Source organism: Macaca thibetana, chromosome 17, assembly GCF_024542745.1.
Source record: "Macaca thibetana thibetana isolate TM-01 chromosome 17, ASM2454274v1, whole genome shotgun sequence".
Lineage (NCBI taxonomy): Eukaryota > Metazoa > Chordata > Mammalia > Primates > Cercopithecidae > Macaca > Macaca thibetana.
The window spans coordinates 50553199-50569173 of NC_065594.1; positions in this window are offsets into that span (position 1 = coordinate 50553199).

A 15975-nucleotide genomic window follows, 5' to 3' on the forward strand; every position below is an offset into this window, starting at 1 on the left:
TCAAATAGCTCGTAAGGGGTTGAAGCAGAATTTGAGTTCAAATCTATTTAAATCAAGCTTTAAAAGTCTTAATTATTGTCATTGAATGAATAAATAGGTGGATGGAAAAATAGATGATTAGATTTATGGGTATATTTGTACACAAGTACATATGCATACTCCCTGAAAATATGGATATTAAATGGGTTTATGAATGTATATTATGTTTATGTATTCATATTTATGTCTTTCATAAAATAAAATAATAAAAACATTTGTGGAATAATAATTTTAAAATATTTTACAGTCTGATTTTTATTTTTATTTCAATGAACTAAGTTTATGACTTAGAGTACATGAGATACTATGGAGAATGGGGACAAAATAATTGAAAGGTTCAAGCTGTTCCTTTAGTACAGATTTGAGATCTCCTTGAATTTGAGACCTCCCTGAATGTAGGATGAAGTCTTAAATAATCATTATATTTCTAATGCACATCACAATATATAGTACATAACAGGAAATTAGGGGATATTTGGATTGGTGTGGCCTATTTATGTTATTTGTTGAAACACTTTGGAACAAATTCTACAGGCTGAGTTGGTAATTTTGATGTGAGTATCCCAAAGGAACATCAATTATTATTTCCCTTTTATGAGCTATCTAGAAGTATGAGAAGAAAGTGTGTTCATGGACTTTGGTGAATGTCGGAGTATTTTTGTTAGAGAAGTCATAATTCTAACTTAATGCCTGTCTTTTTCTGACTTCTTAACTTACAATTTGTTGCAAATGTTTCCTGTTTAATTCAACTATTATTTGTATACGTGAGATAGCTTAGTTGCAGTAGATAAAGCTATGTTTAGTGACAGTTTCAGGCAGTAAACTTCACAATCTACACGACACTATGTGAAGCAAAATGTTTTCCATTTCCAGGAATTATTCTCAGATAATTCATGTGGTCAATATATATTCAATAACTCCCTAATAGTTACTATTTTTAAAGGTGATTCAACTATAGTATTATGTGAATATATATAACAGCAGTGTTACATATATTATATATATAGTATATCACACTATGTGATATACTACATGTGTGAATATGTATAACAGCAGTGTTACCTATTACATATATAATAGTGAATATATGTGAGTGTGAATATATATTATATATACTATATATAAAATATATAACCCTGCTGTCATACATATTCACATAATACTATAACATTTATGATCAATTATATTATTTCATGATCATGAATTAATGTATTTTATAGTTATTGTTCCCAAAGATTATTTCTTAATGTAGAATTTACTTTTAAGACAAGATTGCCATAGATTTGTTTTAAGAATATATTTTAGTAATTGGTAGAGGTCATAGTTACATTTAAAAAAATAAACTAAACAAATAGCTAGAATAAAGAAAAGGAGAACAACCTGCCGTCACAGGGAAGACATAACAGCTAATTTGTACAGGTAAAGCACACCTTTATTACTTGGTGGTGGTGTAATTGTTTTCATTTTTTTTGTACTGTTAAAGAAGGAAATATTTAATCATAACTTAGAATTAAAAGGTTTATTGCAGATGCTACATATTCAAGTACTAAAATGATCTAACAAAAAAGTCACTTACAATGAGGTACATTCCTTTTTCAAGATTCATTTTACAAACTAAGCATAGTTATTTATTCAAGTATTTTCATAATAAAATGTTTTAGATTTGGATATTATATGAACAACTATTTTCCTCCTTGAATCCCAGGTGCATAGACAAATGCAACAGATAGAAATATTAGTAGCATCAGTAAAATTTTACAATGTCAGCACATTAAAAAGGTACTGATATCTATTTTGCATGCGAGCTCTACAAATCTCTATTTCTTTGAATACTGAACTTTGAGAGAAGCAGCAAAAACCTTTTGGTGTTTGTGGGAGGATTTGGGTTCACTTTAAAGATCTCTTTTAAGAAGAGTGAGAGATTGTTTAAGACTATAAATGTCTTCATTGGAATTATGCTCTTACCCTCATTTATTTTAACAAGATTTGTAATGCATTCTGGCCCTTGATCTCTTAGTTGGAAACACTGCCTGTTGTTCCATTATTCCACCATCCATTTGCAAATAACAATACATCAGAACCTTTTCTTGCTACAGAAACAATGCCCTTTATTTGAGAAAGGACATTGTTTTGACAGATAAAGTAGGCATTCGATAAATTGAAACAGGTTTTGAATTATTTTGAGGGAATGTGTACTACATCTGTCTGCTGATATTCCACTAAAATAGTGCTTAACTTTCTTGTCTGTTTGTGATTTATTGAGCTACAGAAAAGGTTAGGAAAATTTCGTGGCTCTTCTCATATAATTTGTAAGAGAATCAAATAGCATTTGTTAATGTTTATGATATTTAAAAGGTAAAATTACTCCTAAATTTTTATTCACAGTAGATATTGTAGTGACACCTAAAACAAAAGAATATATTAAATGGAATTATTGTTCTTACATTAGTAAATTCATGTTGGAGAAATTTTAAAAAAGCAGTAATGTAAAACTGTTATCCCAAACCAGTAATTTTAGGTTGCACACATTTTTAAATTAGATCTTATGCAAAAAATTTACTTTTGGAATAATGTAGGTGTAGCAAGCCATGAGGAAACATCAAATGCTATTAGGAGTACATAACAGAAAGAGTTGCGGGAAAAAAAAATATATTAGCACCTCCATATTCCTTTTTTTTACTAAATGAATTTCTAACTTACAGAATTCTTCCTTGAACAATAAAAATTCTTCTTGAAAAGATAATTATAGCCACAGACAAAAGCTTCCCAATTGAAAAATCATTTAAATTTATCAGCATTCATATGCAAAAAATTTTATAGAGCATTTTCAAATTAATAAATTGTTCCCTCCTAAATATTGTAAGAACAAACTACAGCATACGAAATAGGTTTATTTTGATTTATCATATAGATCCATATTATCTTAAACTTTGATATAAGCATTCAAAATTTAAAAATCTATTTTTGAAATTATTTTTGAATCTATTTTTCCATATAGTCTTTAGGTTAGTAGAGGTTGAATTATCATCCCCATTCAACAAATAAGGACCTTGAGGGAGAAAGGATCAAAGGTCACAGAGTTGTGGCTAAGATGGTATGATGAAAGATGTTTAACCTCTAGTGCTTCTTTCAGTAGGCCACACCCCCAAGAGCTGCGTAAAGTTTAAGAATTACATGCTTGGCTGGGTGCAGTGGCTCATGCCTGTAATCCCAGTGCTTCAAGGGGTCAAGACGAGAAGATCTCTTAAAGCCAGGAGTGTGAGATCAGCCTGGGCTACACAGGGAGACCAGATCTGTTAAAAAAGAAAAAGCGTTACATGCTCTACATGGATACTGTACAAGCAATGTTAAATACCTGGTGTGCAAAGCACATTGTTGCTTACAGCTTTTTGCCAGAAAGAAATAAACCACGGTACCCTAAAAGTCCTAATTTCTTGAACAGTATTGGTTTCAGGTCTACTTAGTAGCAGAATAAAAAAGTTTATATTTTCTATTGCTTCTTAAATTGTGTCTTATTTTTCTCTCTTTCTTTGTTATCAGAGTATGCTTTGACTCTCCTGTTCTCTCCTTCCCCCACCCCCATTCTCATACAAATGCACACATGATTTTGAATTCTGAATATTCAAAATCCATGGTTTAGCCAAGGCAATCTATTACTAACAATCGAGGCAATCTATTACTAACAATCGAGGCATTGCTAAATTGTTGTTTATTTTCACTTTAGGGGTCACTCCTAAATAATGCATATAATTAATATCTCTACTGCCCAGTATGCAGTCATCTGTGATATAATGACTGATTATGTCAGCCCTTCGTAACTCCAGCAAAGCTTTTGTATGCATACTGAAGACTAGGATGTTGGGTGACAGTAGGGTATTTATTCAGTTAACGAATATTTGTTGAGCAATAATATGTATCAAGCGTATTTTTAGTTACTGGGAATTCAGCAGTGACCAAAACACTCAAAAAATCCTTGTCCTAAGAACTTAATTCTGAGCTTTTAACAGGTGTAACTCCTCCCCTCATCCTTCTTTCTTCCCTCCCTCCCTCCCTCCCTCCCTCCCTTTCTTCCTTCTTCTCCTTGTCTCAATTCTTTTCCTTTCTTTTCCTTTTCCTCCTTTTATTTACTCACTTATGTATTCATACTAACAATCATTCAATCAGTATTTGCCAGACACTGTGCAAGGCACTACTTCAAGAAATAGCAGCACTGTAGACAGATATAGTATTTTCAGTACACGTGCCATGAATGGAATCTACCTTATTTTCATTTTGTAGACTAAAATATTATCTATATTCCACAATTACTACCTAATTATTTTGATAATCAATTATCAGATATCAATTCATCTGATGAACCTTTTCTAAATTTGCATATTGTAAAGTGAGAGAAGATGTTATGTGATGAGAGAGCACACACATTTTTCTGATAAAATACAATTTGCATAAGAATGCACACACACCTGTATTTATGTTTTACCAAAAACAAATTACATATTTCTTCTAATGTAGCTTCTTTACATTTTAAGGTCATAGGAGCATTTCATCGAACTCAATGTGTTATCTATTAAAATTTGTTTTAAACTTTAAAGTGGAATAATTAAAGACCCATTCTTGTTTTATTTGTCCACTACTATACTATACTGCTCTTTAGAAAAACAAAAATGTGTCTTTATTCACATCTATGCTGCCAAAGAATACAAACCTTTCCTTTCTATGGTCCTATGGCCACTCTTGCTCCTCTTATCCCCAATCCCTCTATGCACATCAAGAGATTTATATCTTTATAAGCCTATAGAATGCTTTCCTCTTTGTATCACTTTTGCCTATAATTCCTCTATTTCAATGTATCTCGTCCTTGGCACTATTGAGAATTTGGGCCAGACTATTTTTTTCCGGTAGGTGGGGAGAAGTGCTCTCCTCAGCATTGTAGGGTGTTTAGCAGCATCCCTGGCCTCTACCCACCAGATGCCAGTAGCACCGCTACTTACTCACATGTGACAATCAAAAATGTCCCTAAACATTGCTAAATCTCTTCCAAAGTGCCAATCGAATCACTGCTTTAATCTAACATCGACTCCAATTGGCAACAATAATTCATTCTTTAAGATATACCTGAAATATACATCCTTTGAAGCCCCTGTTCACCTTCAAATTACAAATGAAGACTCTAGGCTTTGTGCTTGCCATGTAAAATTTTTTGCTTTTCCTTATTTCTCTTATTTCACTTATTTACTTACTGTTATCTGTACTAGATTACAAATCCCTCAGGAGAAAGAAATAATTTTTCCACTTATTTTATATTTCCAGAGTACAGCACTGATGCTAGTAAATATTTATTACCCAAATGCATGAAAGAAAACAAATGAATGGAATTTAAAGATGCAGATTGATTAGATATGAAAGACCCTGTAAAAACATTGCTATTTAAGTTCATGGTTATACTATTTTTAGAAAGAAAATGATATAAAACTGTAAAGTTCTCTATACATGAAAGCAACTATAATGTACCTACTAATAACCCACTCCTGGACCATTTGTTATGGAACCAACAAATTCAATCAGTCTCAATTTGTACTATTTCTGAAAGAAAGGCTTCAAGTTTTCAGGCTATATGAGACACTAGAATCATCTGTGGAAGCAGTTAAACTGCCGTATGATCTTTCTCTCTGTTGGTATGTGTTTGTAACAGAAATGGCCATTGTAGTTACTATGGAGCCTATTGCTATTTTTGTAAGAAATGCTAATAAGGATATAAGAATCCATCTGAACAGCAAATATGTTCTAGTATAACTACTAGTTACATTGGCTATTAATAAAATTTATTTCTGTAATATACCTGTTACACGAATAATTCTTTTGCACTGTATTTCCATCAAGCATATAAGACAAATATGAACTATCAATTGATAACACCTAACTTCAAATGTCTTTCTCCTCAGACTAATGTGGAAACTAGAGTTGTAATTATAAATTGCTTGTACCTATTAAAACTCTAAGTTCTAGTCTTATATATTTCCTATAAACCATATAATCGTTTGAAGATTTTGTAGGTTTTGAACATATATCCCTACAGCACTTTCTATTTTTTTACCAATGTTTTTCATTTTCATAAAGCAACATAAAGCAACATTTTAGCAATAATTTATAAAGCTTTTCTTTCTTAAACAGCAAGTCAAGTGACTCAATTCTATTTCTAAACAGTATGATTTTATGAGAAAATTACTATTATTCTCTCAAATTTTTAAAATTATAATCTTTTTTTTTTTGCTTCAGCCTTTTAAGGAAAGCTTCTATAATTGGCTTACTTTCAAAGGATATAAAATATGTATTCATTAAGATGTCAATTAAATTTCAGAAATAATTTTGAAAGTGAAAAACAGAACAAGCAAGAATTTTGAAAAATATAATTAGAAACAAAGGCCCTAGTTGTTGCTGAATGAAATGTCAAGCTAAATTCCCAAAGATGGCAAGTGGTTTAAATATTAAATTATGTATAAAACACTGTAAAAATAAATATGTACATAACTCATGATGAATAACAGTATTCAGAATTTAAACTTTATTCAAGGAAACTTCTATAATTAGTCTTGAACTTTCCCTAATGATGACTTTATGGAAACTATCAGAGTGAGTTTGCTGTCATGTCATTGTTTCTAACAATATCACTTAGTCAAAAGGAAACAAAATTATATTTTGAGAAAAACTGAAAGCTCCATTTTCTTTATAAAAAAGCTGTATTAATATATTTTTCAGAGGGGGTTATGTTAGTGGGGTATTTTTTGGTTTGAAGCTTTGGGGTGAGATACAGCAGGTGGCATTTAGGCTTATTGGTCAATTGGTAGACTCTCCCTCGGTTGTGTGGCTCCTCTATGTTTCCGCAGAGTTGCATCTACGTTCCCTCTCAATGCTCTGAAAGTGTGGGTTCCTCCCCCCTTGAGTGCTGGCTGTAGATTGTGGCTTGGCACTCCGAGGCTGCCCAGTGCAGCTCTGGGCGATCTCAGTGGTTATATTTCTTCCCCAAATTAGAAGCAGCAGAGAAAGGGATCTCAGTAGTGTTGTGTCCAAAGGTCCTTTGCTTGTCCCCTGGGGGTTCCACCCCAGGGAGATGGAGGTCAGCAATCGCTCAGTGCAGTCAGCCCAGGGTGAGGGTGTGCTGTGGGCCCAAGCCGGTGGTTCCCTGTCTGGTTACTAGTGGTTGATTTGGGTGGAACTGGTCTGTGGTGGATTTGAGGGAATGACCCTCTCCTAGGGTCAACTGCAGCTTGTTAGAGATATGGATAAGGCCCTTGGGGTCTTTGCTCCTTCATTAGTCCGAGGGTGGCAAGGGCAGTTCCACTGCAGAGACAGTGGCAAAGAGGCTTTCAGTTGCCCCTGGAGATTCTGTCCAGGGAGTTGCCGAGTTGTTACTGGCTTGACAGCCCTGGAGGGGCGTAGCTGGGCCCCAGGCCCTCAAGGATCTGACCTGGGAGAAGAAACGGGAACGGCTTCTCCCATGTAAGAGTCTGACCACTTTTCTGTAGTTCTGCTGTGGAAAACTTGGAGCCTACTATGGTCCCTAGTCATCTTGGATTTTCCAGAAGCTGGAGGTGTTACCAGTGGAGGCTGTGAAACAAACAAAAATGGCAGCCTGTCCTTCCCTCTGGGAGCTTTGTTCCAGCAAGGTAGGGTCCTGTTGCTAGCCCAAAGGTACCTGTAGGAAATGGCTGGAGACCTCAGTTGAGAGGTCCTGCCCAGTGAGGAGGAGCAGGATAACAGACCTGCTTGGGAAAGTAGTGTGGCCAGGTTTTGGTACAGCAGCTGTTCTGTGAAGGGAGTCCGCTTCAGCCCCCAGACACCTCAGACACTCCAAGGCCGAAAGGCTGGAATGCCTAAGTTGGTCAAACGGAGATGGTGGCCCAACCTCCCCCTGAGAGCTCTGTCCCAGGGATGGGGCTGGCTGGAGGCCCCGGTTGAAAGGTCCTGCCCAGTGAGGAGGAATGGAACCTGCTTAAAAAATCAGTGTGGTCACCTTTTGTTAGAACATTTGTGCTGTGCTGGGGGATCCTTTCCACCCACCCGACTTCCCACCCCATCAACTCCTTGGCTCAGACTCTCCAGTTCTGGGAGATCTTTTCCCCTCCCCACCAATCCTGTCAGCTCAGACTCTCTAGTACTGGGGGATCCTTTCCACCCATCCCACTCCTCCTCCACTAACCCTGTTGGCTCAGACTCTCCAATGGCCAAAGGCTGAAATGACTGTCTCCTAAACAGCAAAGATGGTGGCCTGCCCTTCTTTCTAGAGGTGCTGTCCCAGGAAAAATTCAATTCTCCGTCAGCTGGAGAACTAGCATCTGTAAGGAACTTAAACATATTTATAAGATAAAAACAAACAACCCCAGTAAAAAGTGGGCAAAGAACATGAACATACACTTTTCAAAAGAAGACATACACGACCAAGAAGCACGTGAAAGCTCAATACCGCTGATCATTAGAGAAATGCAAATAAAAACCACAATGAGATACCATCTCACACCAGACAGAATGGCTATTACTAAAAAGTCAAAAAATAACAGAATCTGGCAAGGTTGTGTAGAAAAGGGAATTGGGAGTGTAAATTAGTTCACCCATTGTGGAAAGCAGTGCCGTGATTCCTCAAAGAGCTAAAAACAGTACTACAATTCAACCCAGCAATCCCATTACTGAGTATATACCCAAATACATATGAATTATTCTACCATAAAGACACATGCATGCATATGTTAATTGCAACACTATTCACAAAAGCAAAGACATGGAAACAATCTAGATGCCCACCAATGGTGGATTAAATAAAGAAAATGTGGTACATATACACCATGGAATACTATGAAGCCATAAAAAAGAAGGAGATCATATCCTTTGCAGGAAACAGAGGTGGAGACCATAATTCTTAGCGAACTAATGCAGGAACAGAAAACCAGATTCTCTCACTTGTAAATGGGAGCTAAATTATGAGAATTTATGAACACAAAGAAGGAAACAACAGATACTGGGCTGGGAGAGGAGCAGAAAAGATAACTATTGGGTACTGAGCTTAATACCTGGGTGATGAAATAAACAACAAACCCCTGTGACACGTATTTACCTATGTAAGAAACCGTCACATGTACCCCCAAACCTAAAATAAAAGTGTGTGTGTATATATATATGTAAATATATATGCATACATATATATCACATTATTTAGAAGTAGAGACTGTATTCAATAACTTTTCATTTTTAAATTTTCATTCATTAGATGACCAGAAGCTCTTTTAGCCAACTAGAATATTTAGTTCCATTTAAAATCTCCTTTTTTTTTTTTTTTTTGTGGCAATTACCATTTGCTGGACCTGAGTATATCAAAGATAGGTGGTTTCAGTTGTCCCTGAAACTGGATACCAACTTACACAGTTTGTGCCTACTTGTTGCCCTCTTCCTGAAAAGAAAAATATGTATGCCTAAATATTCTTAAATTGTTAAGGATCTTGGAGACATTTTACGTATTATCTATTTCGTGTACAAATTCCATTTCCAAATGTCTTAACTCCAGAGATGGAAAGCAATTTTTTACATTGCTGGACAATTCTAAATGTTAGAGATTACATCTTATGTTTAAAATACACTTTCATATATCTTCTACTGACGGTTATTGGATCTTTCATATAGAACATTGTAAAACTGCTATTTTCTTTCATCCTAACACCAAATAACAATTGTAACTGGTTTTTGATTGAATCGATCTGTCTCTTTGCAGGAATAGATTTATTTTTTGGGTGTTGTAGGTAACGACATATTGTTATACATCAGGGCAAAGTGAGGAGTACTAATCGTGCAGTGTATTATTGTTCTTATTGCCTAAATTTGGCTGTCTGCACATATAATTCATAGGAATTAGAGCCTTTTACATCCAGGTGCAGAAGATTGTTCTAGACCAGGTTTCACAGTAAAACAACACTGATGATTTCATATTAGCTCCATTTTACTTCATATTAGCTTTGGGTCGACGATAATTAATCTGGATGAAATGTGGCGTTTTCTAACTTTCCCATTCATAAGTCTTGTTATTTTAGGATAATGGCACCTGGACCTTTATTAACTCTGACTTTATATATATATATAAAATAATAAATTATAGAATGAGATCACTAAGACTTCAAGTTGCTGGGGAATATTTTCCTCCTCTTTGTCTAAGGACAAATTAACAGTTGGTCCATTGTTTTATAACTTTGCAAAGTGAGTATTTTTGAGTGTACATTCTCTTGTGCTTCTCTTATCCTTATTAGCTGTGTGAAATTTACTAAATTATCAGAGTTTTTAAAGTTTCAGTTTTCTTAGCTATGAAATATAGAATACAGACACAGACATAAATTCTACAAGACATGAATTAAAACAAATACATGTAGAGATTAATATGTCCCTTGTGAAATATGACATGCAAAAATTTAGAAAATTCTTTATATTTATAAAATAAATATGTGTTAAAAGACATGTAAGGGTGAAATCTACACTCCTCAGTATGCTGCTATTTAAGGAACTATAAGAAAATAGGATGAGCTATGTGGCTCACACCTGTAACCCCAGCACTTAGGGAGGCCAATGTAGGTGGATCACGAGGTCAGGAGTTCGAGACCAGCCTGGCCAACATGGGGAAGCCACGTCTCTACTAAAAATACAAAAATTAGCCAGACTTGGTAGTTCTACTAAAAATAAAAATTAGCATGATGGCAGGAGCCTATAATCCCAGCTACTCAGGAGGCTGAGGCAGGAGAATCGCTTGAACCCGGAAGGTGTTCTGCAACAGTGAGCCGAGATTGTGCCATTGCACTCCAGCCTGAACTCTTCTGGTCATTCACATCCACATTATTTATCCATGTCTTGACGAATGATGTGGCCATATTTCTTCCCTGCCTGTGCTTCCCTTGCTCCTCCTCCCTTCCAAAGATACACTCAGATGCCAGAAAAAGTCACTATGAAATTAGGACAAAAGTCAACACAGAGTAGGTCCAGTCCCTGTATGTTCTAAGCAGGCCATAGCCATACCTCTGGATCTATGAATAGTCAAACAGCACAGCTTCCCTAAGCATTCTCAAGCACCACAGTATATGTACACCTATTATTTCTGCTTTCTGGCAAATGTCCAAAGGACTGACCTGCAAACTTCTCTGATTCTCAACATACACAAACACAGTCATAGAAGTAATTAAACACATCAAAGACACAAATAAAGAAGAAGCGTCTTGGGCTTTCTATATACAGTGCATTCTCCATTCTTGGTCTCTAGTAATTGCCAATGTGTTTACTCTAGTTTGTACACTATTTCTCTAGTGCTAGTGCATATATTTCTCAAAAATGTCCTGAACTTGTAATAGAATTCTCTTTCAGTGATTGATATTCAGAATAAATTAGTAAGGGCATATTCTAATTTTGTGTCCTCTTTATGGAATGAGACAGTGAGAGGTAACTTCTAATTCTACATGAGAGTACCTGACTAAACTCACCATAACTCCAGGAGACTTTGATGTCTCCCTGCAGGAATGATGATATTTTTTCTTAAAAAGATTTTATAAACAAAGTTGACTCTTTAACTGAACTTCTGAGAAGTGAAATTTTTTTAAAAATCAATTTTAATTTCGATAGCAGTAACTAAGCTGGGCACAGTGGTTCACGGCTGTAATCCCAGCCCTTTGGGAGGCCAAGGTGGGCAGATCTCCTGAGGTCAGGAGTTCAAGACCAGCCTGGCAAGCATGGTGAAACCCCATCTCTACCAAAAATACAAAAATTAGGGTGCACACCTGTAGTCTCAGCTACTCGGGAGGCTGAGGTGGGAGAATCTCTCTTGAACCTGTGAGGCAAAGTTTCCAGTGAGCTGAGATTGCACCTGTACTCCAACCTGGGCCACAGAGCGAGACTTCATCTCAAAACTTAATTAATTAATTAATTAAATAAAAATAGCAACAACTAAAATTAACTAAAGTAATTTATTGATGTATTAATGTATTAATGTAACTGGTATGTTCACAAGAAGAATCTGGCTTGAAAAAATACTCAGTATGTCTTCAAAGATATGTAATATTGTTCCTTCTCTCTCTCTTCCTCTCTCTCCATTTCTTAGCTCTGCTCTCCTCTGTGGTAACTTCATTGCTTCATTTCTGGGCAAGCTCTCTGTGCAGTGGCCAGTATGACCATCTGCAGACTTACACTTACATTTTTCTTCCAACTAGTAGCCCCAAACAAAAGAAAATGCCTCTTTTCTGATAGTTTGAAGAAAAGTCCTTGGGATTGCTTTGTTCAGTTCACTTTCAATTAAGTGTCCTTCACAAAGTTTCTGCATTTCTAACTGTGCTTAGATAATATAGATGATGATGGTCTATGGAGATAGATATTAATAATGATTAGATGCAGTTTTTTATTTTCAGATAATTTGAATATGCACACATTATTCGTATACTGAAACACTACAGGCAAAATCAAACACCATAGGCATATATAAGCAATATTAAAAATATAAAAGCTAACTATTATATATACTTGAGGCTAAGGAAATTGTCAATGAAAGAAGTTATGTAATGTGTCCCTGGTCATAAAACTGCTTGGTGGTATAGTCAGAATTGAAATGTTGGCCTCTTAATAATCATCTTAGCTGAGCAGAAGACACTATTTAGTGTGAAGGCCAGGATTTGAGTGGCTGTTAGAATTTGCAATTAATGGCATTGTTTCTGACTTCTATGCAGACCTGATTTTGTTAAGTAAGAGACTCGAGAAAATTAAGACTGTGTGAATTAGAGGAGCTTGAACAAATGGATTGATAAATACTACTCTAAGGTGAGTAAACTCTGGTCTCACTGTGTTTTTTTTTAGTATTAGATTTAAGGAGTTATTAACTAGCTATGAGATAAGGCAAACTTCATTTTTCAAGTAAGGAGAATGTGGTTATTGTTTGTTTATTTGTTGTTTATTCATTTGTTTTCCAGTTGGATAAAATTTCTTGGGCTGATTTTACTAGCTGTCTTTCACAGACTTATGGGGGTGAGAGTGGGAAGTAACCATGAATGTAAAAATTTGCAAATGCTAATGTATAACAGATGATGATTGGATTTTTGAGGACTTAAGCTGGAGAAATGACTTTTTAAAAAGGTGAATAACTGTGAGAAGAAAAGATTATAATTATTACTTAAAGTATGTTGGAACAATTTTTTTTCAACCACTGCCCTGGATATATCCCACTAACTTAATAGATTTAAAAATATCTTGGAGTCACAAGAGGTGTTAGAGATGGTCCGTCTAGTCCACACCACTTTGACAGCAAGATAACTGTCCAACAGTAGTTAAAATAGAGCCTTGGTTGAGGGATAGGGCCAATGCTAATATATTAGCTTTTCAGTTCCCACCAAACAATTTAAGTTAATTGTAATCATTGATGCCAATTTGGAAACATGGATGGGGAATGATGTGATATCAGGAGGTCTTTAGTAAAAAGACCCTGTGGTATTTGCTAGTCAAAACTTTTGGAGGAACTCCCTTCTCCCTTGAAATATTGACCAATAATTCTCAAAGACACTGAAGAGAGTATGAAATACAGAGATTTAGGAAAATATGTAACATGTGCTTATATCCAATGTCTTCATATTACTAACACCATCAATTTATAATTAATTAAAAACTGCAAACCTCTGGATTCAGGTATGTTGACTGGCTCTAAAATAAGTACCTGAGCAATATTGTAATGGGGATAGATACTTTAATCATTATGTACAGTGATAGTCTCTCTGTGATCAAAACATCTAAACAATAAGATGGTTTGTAAAAGTTCCACATCTGAAGGGTACTCAGATATTTTGAAGTACGAGAGTTACTTTGATAGTTGGTTTCTAGAATAAATAATATAAATTGCTTCTCTTTCATTATTTAACAGAAATGGAACTTCTAACATTTAATATTAATAAATGTTCTGAAAGCTCTGTTCCCAGAAAAGAACCACTGAAGCTAATACAAATAGACATTAGTTTATATACTTGAAAACCATACTAGGCTTCCTCCTTCTCATTGATCTTCAAGATGGTGTCCCAAATTTAAGGAAATTTGGCTAGTGGTTAGCCATAATGAAAAGGTAGGTATATTCTCACGCTATATACATCAAAGTAAAATAATTCAGAAGAAGAAGACCAACAAATATTTGTTTAATAATTGAATACCATATTATTTCTTTGTTTAAAGGAAAGAACACCTGTTGTGCCATTAGTCAACTATAGCTGTTTTCGAATGATTATTTTTTGATATGAAGCCAAATTCCACCAAAACATTACTTCATCTATATTACCATAACCTGTAAGAATTTGAAAAATGGAACTGGAGACAATTGGTTATCCTGATGAAAAAATGTAACAAAATTAGATGACTGGCATGCCCCAAAACCAAAATACAATAAGTAAAATTTAAACTTTCAGAAGAAAATATAGGGTTAACCTTGTTTTAGCCTTATGAAAAAAATATAGACAAAATACAAATAGCATAATCACTTGTCCCAGCACTGCCAATCTTTAGTCTCCTTCATATTTTCCACAGCAGTTAACTTCTTCTTGTATATTACAGAGTTTCTTTATTTTTGTTGTTTGTTGTCTCTTTCTTTCTGTCAGAATGCAAGCTCCATGATGAATGAATTCTTTGCCTCTTCTATACTATAATGTTTCTAAGCACCCAAACCTGTAATATTCTGTAATTTTATGCCTTTTACAAGATAACAAATAAACTCATGGCAGAAGACAAGACTCGTAAGTTGGAGACTAAGGACTTACTACTCATAGCACTGCATACATCTAGAACATTATGTCGGATTCCTCTTTCCCCTATGTTCCATGGAGTGCTGTGGTATGGGCCCAGGTATATCCTCCAAACAGTGATTTTTGTATTGAAGCTAAGAAACCTTGAGCTTAGAAAATTTGTCTCTTCTATAATGAGTGATAAGCAAGCCTCCATTTTGTCTAGAGAGAGACATTACATCATCCTTTAAAGTTACTTGTTGAAAAGACAACCCTGAGGAATGGGCGTTGTAAAGAGCAGTCCAGGACTTGTATTTTTTGTCTATATATTAAAGACATGTGACAGTGCTCAGAGGCCATGGAGGATTGCCTTATCCAACACAGCTGTGTATTAAACATAGTATAAACTAAACAATCATTAAAAAAATACAAATCAATAGATTGATAAATTTGCATATATTAAACTTTAAAAAAATCTATAAAATAAATAACATTGCCAAGTGTAAGATACGCACAGACTATGCAAATATATTTGCAAAATATTAGTAACCAGAGTAAATAATTTTTAAAAACGAAGAAATATACATACAAATTAGTACCACAAAAATGGACAAAGAGTAAGAAAAGGAAATCTAATTGCCAATAAATACAAGACAGTTCTCCTAGTATCAATGGTAATTAACCAATTAAAGTTGAAGCCTTATGAAATACTATTTTATATTCTTCAGTTTGGCAAATTTAAAGAAGTATAAAAATACACAGTGGTGTGAGAGTGTGGAGCAATGCTAATCAGAAGGAAGGTTTAAAAAATATTATAAAGTATTCATCAAACTAAATACTATATTACTGTCAAAATAAATGAATAAAAACCACATATATCAATATGAAAAGCATAATAATGAGTGAAAACAGAAACATATAGAACAAACATAAGGTTTTAAACATATACAACAATAGTAAATATGTAAATATTATTTATGAAATTATGCATTCATTAAAAAGGCATACGATGTGCACACAAGAAATAAATACTGCTTTGGTCTGAATATTGATTTGCCCCCAAAATTTATACATTGGAACCTAATATCCGATGTAACAGCTTTAAGAGGTGGGGTCTTCAAGAAGTAATTAAGTCACGAGAGCTCTACCGTCATGAATTGGATTAGTACTCTTACAA